At 34.4% G+C, this 14,934-nt stretch overlaps 1 long non-coding RNA gene across 1 annotated transcript in view; it reads right to left on the bottom strand.

Moving 5' to 3' along the window:
* Window positions 1–5,908: 5,908 nt before the first annotated feature.
* LOC128627288 (uncharacterized) overlaps window positions 5,909–14,934 on the bottom strand; it is a 40,595-nt gene continuing 31,569 nt past the window's right edge. The window contains exon 3 of the long non-coding RNA XR_008391458.1: window positions 5,909–6,097. This is a non-coding gene — a long non-coding RNA (uncharacterized LOC128627288). The remainder of the gene's footprint in view (window positions 6,098–14,934) is intronic.

Here is a 14,934-nt window from a genome sequence, read left to right as displayed (position 1 = left end):
CTTACAGAAGAGACATGAAGGAAAGGTGGTAAAAATTCAAAGGGGGCAGAAACAAAATGGAGTAAAAATAGCCTCTTTAATAAATGGTGTTGGGAGATCTGGATAGGTACATGCAAAAAACATGAAACTCAACTACCAAATTACACCATACATAAAAATAAACCCAAGGTGGATAAAAAGACTTAAATGTAAGTCATGATACCATAAAAGTCCTAGAGGAGAGCATAGGAAGAAAAATTTCAGATATTCATGCAGCAATATTTTCACCAATATGTTCCCTACAGCAAGGGACATAAAGAAGAGAATAAACAAATGGGACTTCATCAAATTAAAAAGCTTCTGCGTGGCTAAAGAAAATATCAGCAAAATGAAAAGGGCACCAACTGTATGGGAAAATGTATTTGCCAATGATACCTTGGACAAGGGCTTGAACTCCAAAATATATAAAGAACTCATATGATTCCACTCCAGGAAGACAAACAACCCAGTTAAAAAATGGGCAAAGAACTTGAACAGATACTTCTCCAAGGAGGATATATAACAGGGCCCAGACACATATGAAAAAATGCTCAGCATCACTAGCCATCAGAAAGATGCAAACTAAAACCACAATGAGATACCACTTCACACTGGTCAGAATGGCCATCATTAATAAATCAACAAACAATGAGTGCTTGTTGAGGCTGTAGAAAAAATGAGACCCTAGGACATTGTTGGCTGGAATGCAGACTGGTAAAGCCACTGTGGAAAACAATATGGAATTTCTTCAAAAATCTAAAATGGCAACTGCCTTTTGATATGGTGATTCCATTGCTGGGATTATACCCTAAGAATCCTAAAACACAAATTCAAAGAACCTATGCAGCCCAATGCCCATAGCAGCACAATTTACAATAGCCAACTGTTGGAAACAGCCTAAGTGCCCATCAGTAAATGAGTGGATCAAAAACTGTGGTACATTTATACAATGGAATAGTATTCAGCAGAAAGAAAGAAAGAACACCTACCCTTCACAACAGCATGAATGGAACTGGAGTGTATTATGCTAAGTGAAATAAGACAGGTAGTGAAAGACAAATACCATATGATCTCATCAATAAGTGGACCCTAATCAACGCAACCAACAAATGAGCAAAATAGAACCAGAGACATTGAAGTAAAGAACAAACTGATAGTGACCAAAGGGGAAGGGGGAGAGGGATAATGGGGGAAAGAGAGGGAAGGGGCAAGCCAAGGAATATGAATAGAAGACTCATGGGTATGGACAATAATGGGGAATGGACTGTGGGAGTGGGGGGCAATGGAGCAGGGGAGAGCAGTGGGGAAAATGGTGGGATAACTATAACTGAACAACAATAAATACTAATAAAAAATAAACATTTCATTAGAATAGAAGAACTGAGAATAAGGCCAAAATGGAAAAATCAATTTTGTGTTTCATTTTTACTTTTGGTATCTTTTGAAATTTGAGTATATGTTATCTTTACTTCGACAAAATACTTAAAAAGATTACTATAGATAGATATAGAGAGAGCAGGACAGTTAAATACACAGTTGAATAGATGAATATATAGTTGGAATAGTTCATACTAAATGCTGATATTTGATTTTAACCACAAAAATGGCAGTCTCATACAATTCAATAAAATATAGGAATTACTAAATAAAAACAAAAGTGGATTAAGATGTAAAATCATTTCGTTTTGATTTTATAAATAAAATACCTCCAAAAATAAGCTTAAATTTAATGTTAAAAAGTTAGAAGTCTATTGATTTTTTGATATTATAGTGCAAATTGCTGCATTTGAAATTATTATTTTTTATGAAGCATGTTAGCTCACTAAATTTCCAAGATAGAATTTAGGCCTTCCTGTATGTATAGTATACTGAGACCTAAACAATATGGACACACACAACATCTTAAGAATATTTCCAGACAACATTGTTAATTGATTATTATAGAGTATTTTTAATATACTAATTATGTCAAGAGAGAATATTTGAATGCCTTAGATGTGAAATTGATGTCTTTAAAACCATATCAGTTTAAAAGATGGAGCAGAAAAACTATGATCATGAATGGGAGGAAGCTTTTAGTGTTTGTTTCAAAGATCTTTCTCTGCCTGTGATACAGCTCATGTTCCTTAGGCAGATAATGTATAATAATAGTTGAAGCATAAAATAAATATCCTTTCTTACTAATGTATTACATTTTATTAGCTAGATCAATATTGCTGTAATTTCCACCCATTAGCATCTCATTGCTGTAAAGTACATAAAAATATTTACATTGACACTGATCAAAATTGCAACAGCGTATATTAAAATATGAATGACATATAATCAGAATTTTCTGTTTCTACTGCCTCCAGTTATTTGTGACCCTAGATATGAAGTTCAAGTTTATACTTAATAGCACAATTATGTAAATCTGTAATTCTAACACTGAATTACAGCTGGTAATGATCAATAATTATATTTATGTATGATGTGAGGTTAATACTGCCACCATAGATTAATCTAAACAACAAAATTATTTCTGCAGTCGAGAGCTAACAAATCATCATAAACAAAGAGAACTAAAACAATCTCTTCAGAGTCTAATTTCTCTAGCAGAGTAAACAGATTTTTTATTCTCAATGAACGTAAAGCCCCCAATTAAAGAAAACACAACTCTACCAAAAACATCATAATAGCTGAGTGTTTCACTATATTTTTTAATTCTTATTTCAGGCTTCAGAAAAGGGAAGACATTCTGATAGGGCTTTGCAGAGAAAAACACTGGAAGAGGTGAATGACAGAGAAAGGCAGAAATTCCAGAAAAACACAACCAACCAGTTAAAAAAAAAAAAAAAAAAAAACGGTTTGGGAGCCCTGGCTGGTGTAGCTCAGTGGATTGAGCAGGGGCCTGCAAACAAAGGGATTACGGTTTGATTCCCATTCAGGGCACATGCCAGAGTTGTAGGCCAGTTCCCAGTGGGGGACACACGAGAGGCAACCATACATTGATGTTTCTCTCTCTCTCTCTCTCTCTCTCCTTCCCTTCCCCTCTAAAGATAAATAAATAAAATCTTTAAAAAATAGTTTGGAAAAGATATACATCTTTCTGTACATTAAAAAGTTCAAGGTCTCTTCAGCAAAAAAAAAAAAAAACCTTTAAAAATGCATCAGAAAATTATAGGTAGCTATTATGTTGTTTGACCCTTTCTTGAATTATAGTCATAGTTGAAAGAAACAAAAGCTTGAAATATTCTTTATAAAAGAGACTTTAAATTTCAACATTTAGGAATGCGTAAACCAGAAGGAAAACACAGGAATACACATCTTTGCATGGCTAAGTGTTGTGTAAATAGTAGATTCTGATGAACACACATGGCTATAGATGAGCCATATTAGAAATACAATGAAAAAAGCTGAAGAATTGATGTAATATTGTAAAATGATTAGGCTCCTTGCTAAAACTAAAATCAATGTCATCTTTTCTACTTCACCAATGAGGTTACAATAGGAGGGATTGACCATAGGAGGACAGGCATTTCACAACTGCTTTTTTCAGTCATCATCGACTTATCTTTAGCTGACATTCCTATAGTGCTTCCTATGGGCCAGGCAGTGTTCTAGGCAGTTTGTGTGGAAGAACTTACTATTTTTTGTAATTACTGTGTGAAGTAGTTACTACCATTATACCTATTTTATAGATGAGAAAACAGGCCCAAAGGGGTACAAGCTTATATGATTAATAAGTAGAGCAGGTAGGATTTAAACAAAGTTTTTCTTGCCATTAGAATCATGTTATTTGCTTCATATCATGCTGCATAATACAAGTGATCAGTATTATGTAGTAGAACTCTGTTTAAATACAACTTTTGCCTTCTTAATTTAGGCCAAACTGGACAATGAAGTATCACTCCACCCAATTTCAGGGTTTCTCATCTTCAGCACTGTTCACACTTTGACCAAATAATTCTTGGTTTGGTGACTACCCTGTGCATTGTAGAATGTACAGCATCAACTCAGGCTTCTTCCCACCAAATGCCAGTAGCACATCCCCTCTCTGTGTGACAACCAAAATATCCCCTGGGGAGCAAATTTACCCCCAGTTGAGAACCACTGAATCTTAGCCAAACATTAACAACTATGTACAGTAAATTGGATTTTCAATAAATGCTTTTTAGTAACCTAGAACACTTATTCAATAAAAGTCAGATATTATCTCGATTCTCAATCTAACTGGGAAACTTCACATCTTTATTCTATCAAGGATGAATCTTGGAAATGAAAACTGACAACAGGAATTAGTCATTTTTATAAAACAACATTTCATGACAATGTTACTAGTGATGAGTGGCCTCCCTGTCTTTTATGGATTCTCATCTCTGAAATAGCTTATTTTTTACTTGTGACTATACTGATAATATACACACATACATCTAGAAGGAGATAATTACTCCTCCTCCTAACCCATTAACACAACTACTATAGATTTAAAGTTTGATCGCTTCTGAAAGAATAATTTAAAACCTTCTTCACACATATATCCCCCTTCTTAATTTATATAAAGTTCTGATTTCTTTTAAAGGTCATTTTAACAGAATAATTTCACTTACTTTTATGATACAGAAACTTTTGGGGGTTAGTACTAAGAAATTATTGGCTGGAAGCCCAATTCTCTCTGAACAAGACTGATCAGTATCTTAGCAAAGTGAAAAAAGTAGGATAATTGTAAACCTCCTTGTAGAAGCTCCTTGTGACATGATGTTCTCACTGTAAAATGTGTCCCAGCAATCTGGGATGATAGACACATTTCTTACTTGGTCCTTGTGGGATTCCTTAGGCAGCTTAAGCAGGGATAAGCTTGTTCACTCTACCTTTTTAGCACAGAAATTTATAAGACAATACATTTATGTGAAATTAATTTACATATATATGGGATTTATTATATGTCAGTCATTGATCTAAGAGAGTCAGAATGAGCTCACTTAACTCTCATAGTACTGAGGTAGGTACTACTATTTTATAATCACCTCAACTTTAAAAATGAGGAAACCAAGGTAAAGAAAGAATAAATTGTTCAAGGTTATATGGCAAATGAGTAGCAGAACTATAGAGAAGTGGAACTTTTAGTCATACCCCCTGATTTTCTGGAAAAGGACAGAAGGGCTAGAGGTTCAATCAGTCACCATTGGCCAACGATTTAGTCCATCATGACTGAGTAATGAAATCTCCATAAAAACCTAGAAGGAGAGGGTTCAAGAACTTCTGATTTGGGGGAAGTGCTGAGAGAGTGTCACACCTCAAAAAGGTGTGGAAGCTCTCTGCCCTTCTCCACATCTTGCCCTGTGCAGCTTTTCCATTTGGCTATTGCTGAATTATGCCCTTTTGTAACAAAATCATTAATCTAGTAAATGACCATTTTCCTGAGTTTTGTGAGGTACTTGAGCAAATTAATGTAACACAAGAAGGAGGTTGTGGGAAGCTCTGGTTTTATAGCCAGTTGGTCAGAAGTGCAGGTAACAACCTGTGCTGAGACTGGCATCTGAACTGGGTGGATGTGGGAGGGGCTTGGGGCTGGATGGGAAAGCATTTCTGTGGAACTGAGCCCTCAACCTGTGGAATCTGGCACTACCTCCAGGTAGATTGTGTCAGAATTGAATTGAGTTGTAGGCTGTCATAGAATAGCTTGATAGTGCGGGTGTTAACACCTCCACCCCCATAAAAATTGGTTCCAGAACCATATTAAGCATGAAAATCAATGTCTGACTTTATATAGAATTACCACGATGTGCAGAAAGGAGGTCTGAAGGAGAAGACCATTGTTTGTTTTTCCATTATTGAACATGCAAAGTGTAAAATATTTTAATGAAAATATTCCTGTATTTTGAGACTTTGTATATTACCTGAGCTTTATTTTGGCCAAAGAATTACATAAAAATGTAAATTGCTCTCCATAATTCTTTAGTAAACATATGCATGTTTGACTTCTGGAGATCCGGTGAATGAGTGATGCCCACGGTGTCCTATCCCCCACTGCCCTGCCTGCTCAAATTCAGTGGGTCAGAAAATAGACTCCATGTCCTTGGGTGGGGTTGAGAAGAACCTGTGAACATATAAGAGAGGAGAGGCCTTGAATCAACAGTGATCTTGAAAACAAGGAACCAAGAACATTTTTACTAATGGATAGAGAAGTCTTGACTTACTTTGAAGGCAAAATGTGGCTGCTCATGGTAAAAGTTTGAAATGTTATTAATATGCTTACTTATACATTTATTTAGGGCATGTTTAAAGATAGCTAGGGGGAGTAAGCAACTACAGAAAGTGGCCTAAGCAGAGATATTTCTATGGTAGTGTTGAGATATACAGAATGGGCAAAAGTAGGTTGTGAGTACACAAAACATATTATTCTCATATTATTATTTATTAATTTTTGTATTATTAAATTTATATGAACAACTGTCAGTCTACTTTGACCTAGTCCTGCATAGATATTTTATTGGAACAATTACTTCTTAATTCCTTTCACTATCATAAGCATTGAAGTGCGCTGGTTTCAAAATAACTTTCCAGTCACACAGGGCTTCGTGTCCTAATGCTATATGAACAGGGGGTGTTTCCTAACATACCTTGTTGGACACTTTTCATTGACAAACTGACTCAGAAGGATTTTTTTTTAGGATCAGGAGAAGACAATTATGCATGAATCTCAAAACTCTGGAGTACCTTTTCTCATATCTTGTAGTTGCAGGTTATCTAATTTTTGTTTTCTAGTTACTACTCAGTGGGGTAGAAAACAGAGGACTCAACATTCTTCTGGTAGTGATTTCAATAAAGGAATCATAGTTCTAAGTTTATCTTATTATAAGTGAGTCTTAAATACAGATTTATACAACCATATGAATTGAGGGATGTCTGGTTTTGTATTTTGTGTTGTTCATAACTGTAGGGGCATCCTTATGTGATTATTAGATTACAGTAAAGATCATGAATTCCACATAATGCCAGGCCCTTAACATTTAATGAATGAGAGTGATGATGTTAGTTTGCTGTTGCAAATATCTAGTGTAACAATAGGGTGATCTAGATATTTTGACCAATGAGATCTCAACTTATTTCAGTTTATTTGCCTTTTTCATGATGGCAGATAATAAATATAAACTACCTTCTTTAAATTAGATCAGAAAGTATGATTAAATTGCACTTCTTATTTAGGTAAATATCATTTTTGTAATACTTGCCAAAGGACAGCACAAGTGATGCCTATGCTTCTTCTCATGTTTAAGTTTTGCTCCATTTTGCAAAGGTGAGCTTTTGTCATATTATTTGCATGCATTTGTAAAATATCAAATTTAGGTTTGGCTGCATATTATACATCTCCTAAATAACATAATTTTTCCCTAGTGTTTACACTAGTGCCTACACTAAGTTAGGCAGAACAGGGCTAGTCTGGCATCTCCAAACGCCACTTCAGGTACCAAGTTTCATTTATTTATTCTCCTTTGTCTCTTTGTGTTCTTATTTTTAATGTAAGAACATTACATTAAATTTATTAGGGTAAAGTTTGTTAAAATATTATCTAAGTTTTAGGTGTATAATTCTATAAAACATCTATGTATATTGCATTGTGTGCTCACCACTCAGTCTAGTCTCCTTCTATCACCATATTTGACATCTTTACTCTCTTACTCCTGCCTCCAACTCTCCTTCCCTCTAGTGACCACCTTATTGTTGTCTGTATCTACGAATTTGTTGCTTTCTGTTTAATATCCTACATATGAATAAAATAGTTCTTGTCCTTTTCTATTTGACTGATTTCACTTAGCAAGATACTCTCAAAATCCATTCATGTTGTCACAAATGGCAATATTTCATTATTTTTATGGCTGACTAATATTCCCTTGTAAGTACTAAGTTCCTTTTAGATCATCCCTCTGTCACTCCTGGGATGTGCCCATGAAATCCAAGGTGGCTTCTGTAACTCCAGTTAACACATGTGTGTTCTAGGAAGCAGAACAAAGGAAAAAGAGTTAAGCATAGCTCCCTCTTCTTCAAATATATAAAGCTTCATTTTATTTTATTTACTCAGCCTCAGTAATTATCTATACCTGCCAAGAAAGCTGGTAGCTAGGAGCACTGCAACCCATCAAAAATTGGAATTTTATTGTTAAGAAAAAGAGAGTGGATATTGAGAGGCAAATATCACTCTTTTGCATGGTCCTTAGTAAGAACTACTTGAATTGAGTAGAACCCATTATGTAGAAATTTCTGATATGTGCTTTGAGAATCACTACTTGCCAAGGTATTTGAAAATACCTAACCTTATTATTTGGTGCTTTGTGTTATTTAAAATATGACTTGAATTTAGATTACTAGAAGATGTTGTAATCTCCTAAAATATGGATCTGTTCGTCTTTAATTTCTATGCTGAAGGCAACAGCTGCATTTTACCAGTGAACCCCCATCTGATCAAAACATGTGTCTGATTTCTATTTTAGTTTTGGCAGAATAACTGTGAAAGACTTTGGTTGGCATTTAGTTATATTGCTAATATGTCACCTACTATTATTGCTACCGAACCAGCTTTTCTGTCCCCCCCCTTATCATGTATCATATCTACAATCCCATAAGTAAGCTAGAATGATATCCTTTTACAAAAATTTACATCTTAATTCTATCCCTAAACATCTACACCCCCACCGACCTGTGCTTTTCACATTTTATCTTCTATTTTCACTTAAATTTTCATACTGGTATTTAAAAATTGCCAAACAATAAAGACTGAAAAGAGGGAAATCAAGTAGAAAATTATACAGTTGGCAGTCCTGTATAAAAACGATGAAACTGTACAAGTTTGTTACGTTAAAAACAAGAGGTTTTTACTTTGTTCTCTTTCTTTTGGTTTCTTAGAGCATTGAACCTTATAAATGTTACCTGGCTCAAAAATGTGTTGTTACTACCTTTAGTTAAAAGCATTATCAGTATCTTAAAAAAAAACACCAAGAATTTAAGAAGGTTAAAAAAATTTTTATGTCCTTCACAGGTAGTAGTATTTGTTTATTACAAAACTTTCTAAGACTATTTATAATTATAGTTATTTCACTTTTAATTATGTTTTTGAGTTTCGTATTTTAGTTAGACAAACCCTGTGGGCCAAATCTTACTTTCCTGGTTTTTAGTTAACTTCCACTTTTCATCTGTCCTATTAACCTGGGACATTATCCTCCTTTGTGTCCTTTTCTTTAAATGAAAACTTTTCATAAAATATAGAATAATACAGAAAGTAAAATATACTAAATGTATATCTTAAGTTTGTGCAGAGTGAACACACCATGTTACTAGTACCCAGATTAGGAGATGGAACATTATTATACCCCAAATGCCATTTGTACCTCTTTCTAGTCACTATCCACTCTCCTGACTTCTGGCACTGAAGATTGTAGTTACCTATTTCCGAACTTTCTATAAATGCAATTATGCTATATAAAATTCAGTGTCTGCTTTCTTTCATTTAACAATATATTTTTAAATTCATAGATGTTTTCAGGTGATGTAATTTATTCATTCTCATTGCTGCTTAATTTTCAGTTGTCTTTGGTTTTCAGCAGTCTTCCATGGTGTGCCTTGGTACAGTTTCCTGCATGGGATTCATAGCACTTCTTAAATCTATGGGTCTTGTTTTTAATGAGTGCTGGAAAATTTGATGCCAGTCTCAAATATTCCTTATCTTTCATTTTCTCTCATCTTTTCTTCTGGTAGTCCAGTTCCATATATGTTAAACTTTTTTTTTCAGTTGTCCCATATTTTTTATGTCATTTTTGTAGTCTTTGCTGTGCCTCCCCCTCCAACACACATATACTTCGTTCTTCACTTTTGATACATTCTAATGACCTGGAAACATTCTATTCTATTGAACAGTCTTCTGCTGTTTAAAATGCTGTTAACACCATAAAATATGTCCCTAATTTCAGCTATTTTATTTTTTCAATTCTAGAATTTCCACTCGATTCTCTTTAAAGACTTTAGATCAATGTTAAAATATTTGTCTGTTATCTTTATTTCCCTCATTCTCACAAATGTATTTGTTATAATTATATTAGAATCTGTCTTTTTAACTCTAATAATTAGATCAGCTGTGGATCTCAGTTTGTATTCATTTGGTTTTTCTTTCCCTTCTTAATCTTTAGGCAAGTGGTTCTGTCCTTGGTGTGCTAAGTAATTTTTGATATTATGCATAAAATTTGAGGCTGCTTACAGATGGTGCTCGCTTTCTTCAGAGAAGGTTCACTCTTTTCTTTGGTAGTCAAAAGGCGTGAAGGCAAACAAATCAAGGCCAGTGCTGCCTCCTTGCAGTGTTGTAGCCCTAATCTGGCTTGGCCTGTCCCTGGTTCACCCTGGGCCTCCAGAGTTTCCAGCTGAGTGGAAGGAATAGACTTTGGAGCTCTATTTTTTGGGTACATCTCATACTCTGATTTTTAGTTTCTGAGGCTGTTGAAAACTTCAATCTACTTTTCAGAGACTTTATGCTTTAGCTTTTAATCTCCTACTCCGCACAGCTCAAGGAGTTGGTCATTCCTTTAAGGTAAAGCCCAGCCATATACTTGAGCGTCCCTTCCAACTTTTATCAAAAGCTCCTGTTTTTTTGTTTCCTGGGAGTAACACTCTGTTAGTACAAATCCCCAATTCTCAGACTCATGCTCAAGCTTAAAATGAACAAATGACCCATATTAAAAGCATCTACAGAAATCAGGCCACTCACTCAAGATTCTCCCCTCCCTGGGGTTTCAGAACCTCCAGTCTTTGGTGGTACCTAAGCTCTCCAAAGTCTTAAAACAAATTGCCCGTTTTATCATTTTCCCCAATTGTTCTAAGAAGCTACTCACTTTCACCTGGAATGATTTATTGTTTTACTAACTGATTTGTTCACTTTGTTTTAAATATTATATTGTATGGGTAACTTAAAAATGTATATCTCTACTTGTTGTCTGTTATTGATAAGCTTTAGATATCAAAAGTCTGAATGCATACTTATAGTAAAAATAGAGGGGAATATCACTTCATGAATGAAAGCATACAAAAACGATTTTCATGAAATAGGTAATCATAATAAAATATATTTAGAATTTTATGTTTTATGTTTAGAATCTAAAGTTTATGAAATTTATGTATTATATGGAGTCTTTAAAATTAGCACTTTGATCTAAAAATATATATGCAGTCAGAAAGAAATTTCAAAATCTTAGAATTCTTTTTTTGAACCTAAAAACTCTTTTTTTAAAATTTAATTATTAAGTACAGTTTTCTGTCTTTTACTCTCATCCCAGTCTGCCCCCACCCCCAGTGCTCGCCTCCTCCCTCCCATCTTCCCCAGCCTTAGTTTTTGTCCATGTGTCCTTTATATTTGGTCCTGTGAATCCTTCCCCTTTTCCCCTGAAATTCTCTCCCCTCTGGTCCCTGTCAGCCTGTTCTGTATTTCAGTGTCTTTGGTTATATTTTGCTTGTTTGATTGTTTTGTTGTTTAGGTTCCTGTTAAAGGTGCGATCATATGGTATTTGTCTTTACCACCTGTCTTATATGACTCAGCATAATGCTTTCCAGTTTCATCTATGCTGTTGCAAAGGGTAGGAGCTCCTTCTTTCTTTCTGCTGCATAGAATTCCATTGTGTAAATGTACCACAATTTTTTGATCCATTCATTTACTGATGGGCACCTAGTTGCTTCCAACTCTTGGCTATTGTAAATTGTGGTGCTATGAACACGGGTGCATAGGTTCTTTTGGATTGGTGTTTCAGGGTTCTTAGAATATACTCTTCATCTAGCGTAACTGAGAGAGAGAAAGGTGTATATTTTGTGTGCCCCCATCTTTAAGTTTTTAAAATGATCTAATTAATATATAGTATTTTAAATAATAAAGTGTATTTTTGAAATTATTATAGCACTTCTATTTTCAATTATTTTTTGAGAAATTTTACCTATGCATATTATTTCAACCATCAATTGTATAATGAGGATTACAAGCCCAGACAACTTGGTTGGGCTCAAGAACTCTACACAGAAAAGTCATCAAGTTATTTAGACTTAAATGTAATATGGGTAATTTAGGTTCAACTTACTGAAATTTTATTTTTTCCCTATGACTGTCTTGTACCTGACATATAGTATGCACATATTATAGCCTAGTGACAAAAGAAAACAGAAATTAAAAATAAGTGTAATAAATATGTAAATTATGCAATGAATTAAAAGTTTATAAGTTCTATGGAAATAAAAATTAGACTGTGTTGAGGGGGACTACAAGTGTTGAAAGAATTCAATTTGTATATTAAATGTGTTTACTAGGCCACACTGCTGAGATTTGAGCAAAGTTGTGAAAGAACAGTATTAGCTAAATGAATAGCTGCAGTAAGAATGGTCCAGATTAAATAAAACAATACAAGACAAAACAAAAAATTAGAGCAATGATCCCAATGGAGAAAAGCAAGTAGTTCAGTATGGCTAGAGTGGAATGAACAAGAAAGAGGAAGAATAATGGAAAATGGGATAAAAGAGGAAGAATGCCTGAGTTCATGTGGAGATATTTTATTCTAAATGAAATGGAGTCATTTCTGAATTTTGACAATGATATGATACCATCACAATTACATTTTGTAGAATCACTCTATTTGCTGTAATATGAATGGACCCAATAGACTATAGGAAGAAGGATGTATTCATGGAGACCTGACAGATGGATATTGTCATGGTGACAAGACAAGGTGGTATTCTGACCAAGATGGTAGCAGTAGAGGTGAGAGGTGGTTAGAAGTTCAGGTGTGGACATATATTGTATTTGTTTATTAGATATTTATATGGCTATGTCAGGGCATGAATTCCGGGGAAATATTTAAACCGGAAATAAACATTTGAGAATTTGAGCATACAGAGCTATTTAAAAGCATGGAATTATGTGAAATCACCAAGAAATGGGCCATAGCTACAAAAGAAAAGGTCAAAGAATGAGTTCAGGGGAGCATTCAAATTAAGATACGTGAGAAACAAGAGGGTAAACCAGTGAATGAGACAGAGAAGAAGGCACTAGCCAGGAGGAAAAACCAAAAGACTACCACCTGGAAATCTGGTGAAGGAAGTATGTCAAAAAAAGGGAGTGATCAACTCTCTCTATTGCTGGTGAGTCAGGTAAGACAGGAATTTGAAATTGATCATTGGATCATAAAGTTATGATCAAAGAGAGGAATCTGGCAGTGATGGTAGTGCTTGTTGTGATCCAGACTCGAGTGAATAGAGAACGGGAGGAGGGATTGGATATATAATAGAAAATTTGTTGAGGAGTTTTGCTGAAAAGGGAACAAAAAATGTAAAAAGGCTCGTTTTACCATGTGAGAATTAATATTATAATAATTATAATGATAATAGTTTCCCATATGCTGATGGGAGAAGTCAAGCTAAGAGTGAATAGTTGATGTTATTAGGAGGAGGTAAGGAGCAGAATTCCTGAAGCCAGGTCCTTGAGTAAAGATGAAAGATGGAGCAAAGGTCCTTTGGAGCAAAGATGAAAATTTGTGTGAAAGTCAGACTTAGACTGAGAAAAGAGCTTAGAAACTGCACAAATGACACTGCACAGAAAGGCAGAGTATGTGAGTTCCTGTACTGGCAAATGTGGAAGGTGGACTCTTTGGACATGTAGTATGCACATATCCCTGCAAATGGAATAATATTAATGTGCTCATTAATAATTATATACCAAATAAAACTCTGACTTGAAAACTTCATTTAGTTTCAAATGAATTTATGAAATGTCTTCATCTTCTTTTTTAGACCTTCAATCACTATTGAATTTCAGCAATTGATTTTTTGTATATATTCTCTGAATAAAAGCAGTATTAACAACCATATCAAGTAAAATAATGAAGTTTAAAAACAAGGTCTGTGACTGCGTCCTCATTTGTAGGATCTTTTCTACCAAAAAATATTTAAGAAAAATATTGGAATAGGAGAGAATAATGGATAACACACTGAAAAGCACTGAATTTACTTCTAATTCTCATTTTTGGAATTATTATTAGAACTATATGTACTTATATATCCATCACTTAGCTGACCATTGAAATTATGCTGAAAACCAAGAAAAAATAAAAACTGCATTTTAGTTTTTATACTGCATAATAAAGTAGTACACCTTTCAAATATACCCAAAATAGTATTTCAATGATCCTTGTCCTAGAAAATACAAATGAATGTATATATTCCTTTTGCAAATACATATGATTTTGGTTTCCATGTAGTATGGTCTATATTTGAAACAAAATATTTAATTTATCTTACTCTATAAGATGGTACCTAATTGCTTCTTCTTTTAAAGTGCTTCTTTTTATATAATTGGTTAGAAACTCTTCTAGCTTAGCATTCTTATGGTTCCCAAGGAAATCTATTTCAGCATAATTATATTGAAAAGGCTCTTAACCTTATGTATACAGACATCCTCATATTGTTTACAAAAATGTTCTGTGTGTGTACACACTTTGGGGTAGAAATCCATACCTTTTATAAGCTTCTCAAAAGGATCTTTGGCTCCTAAAATGGTAGTGGTAACTGACATATATGATAAAGGGGACATACCTGTTCCTATCTTCTAAAGAGAAGTACTTCTACTGCATCCTTAAATCTATTACAGAGAGGAAAAATTTGTCTGTAGTACTTCTAATTTGCATATAATGAAATTGGGTTGCTGGAGGGACAAATGAATGTATCCAAATCACCCAGAAGGCAATGATGTCAAACCCAAAAGCCACATTTTAAAAACTCCCTCTCCAATGGACTAAGCAGGAGCATGCAGTTTTTCAGCAGTGAGCAATTGGCTACTGATAACCTTGCTCATTAACAAATCAAGCAGCTGTTCAGATCCTCAGAAAAGCCCCCATGTTGTCCCTAAATACTCCAATACAA

This window comes from Artibeus jamaicensis, unplaced genomic scaffold (genome assembly GCF_021234435.1).
Source record: "Artibeus jamaicensis isolate MK-2021 breed Jamaican fruit bat unplaced genomic scaffold, CSHL_Jam_final contig_373, whole genome shotgun sequence".
NCBI classification, from domain to species: Eukaryota; Metazoa; Chordata; class Mammalia; order Chiroptera; family Phyllostomidae; genus Artibeus; species Artibeus jamaicensis.
The sequence above is the reverse complement of the archived record's forward strand: the minus strand, read 5'-3'. Positions and strand labels throughout refer to the sequence as shown.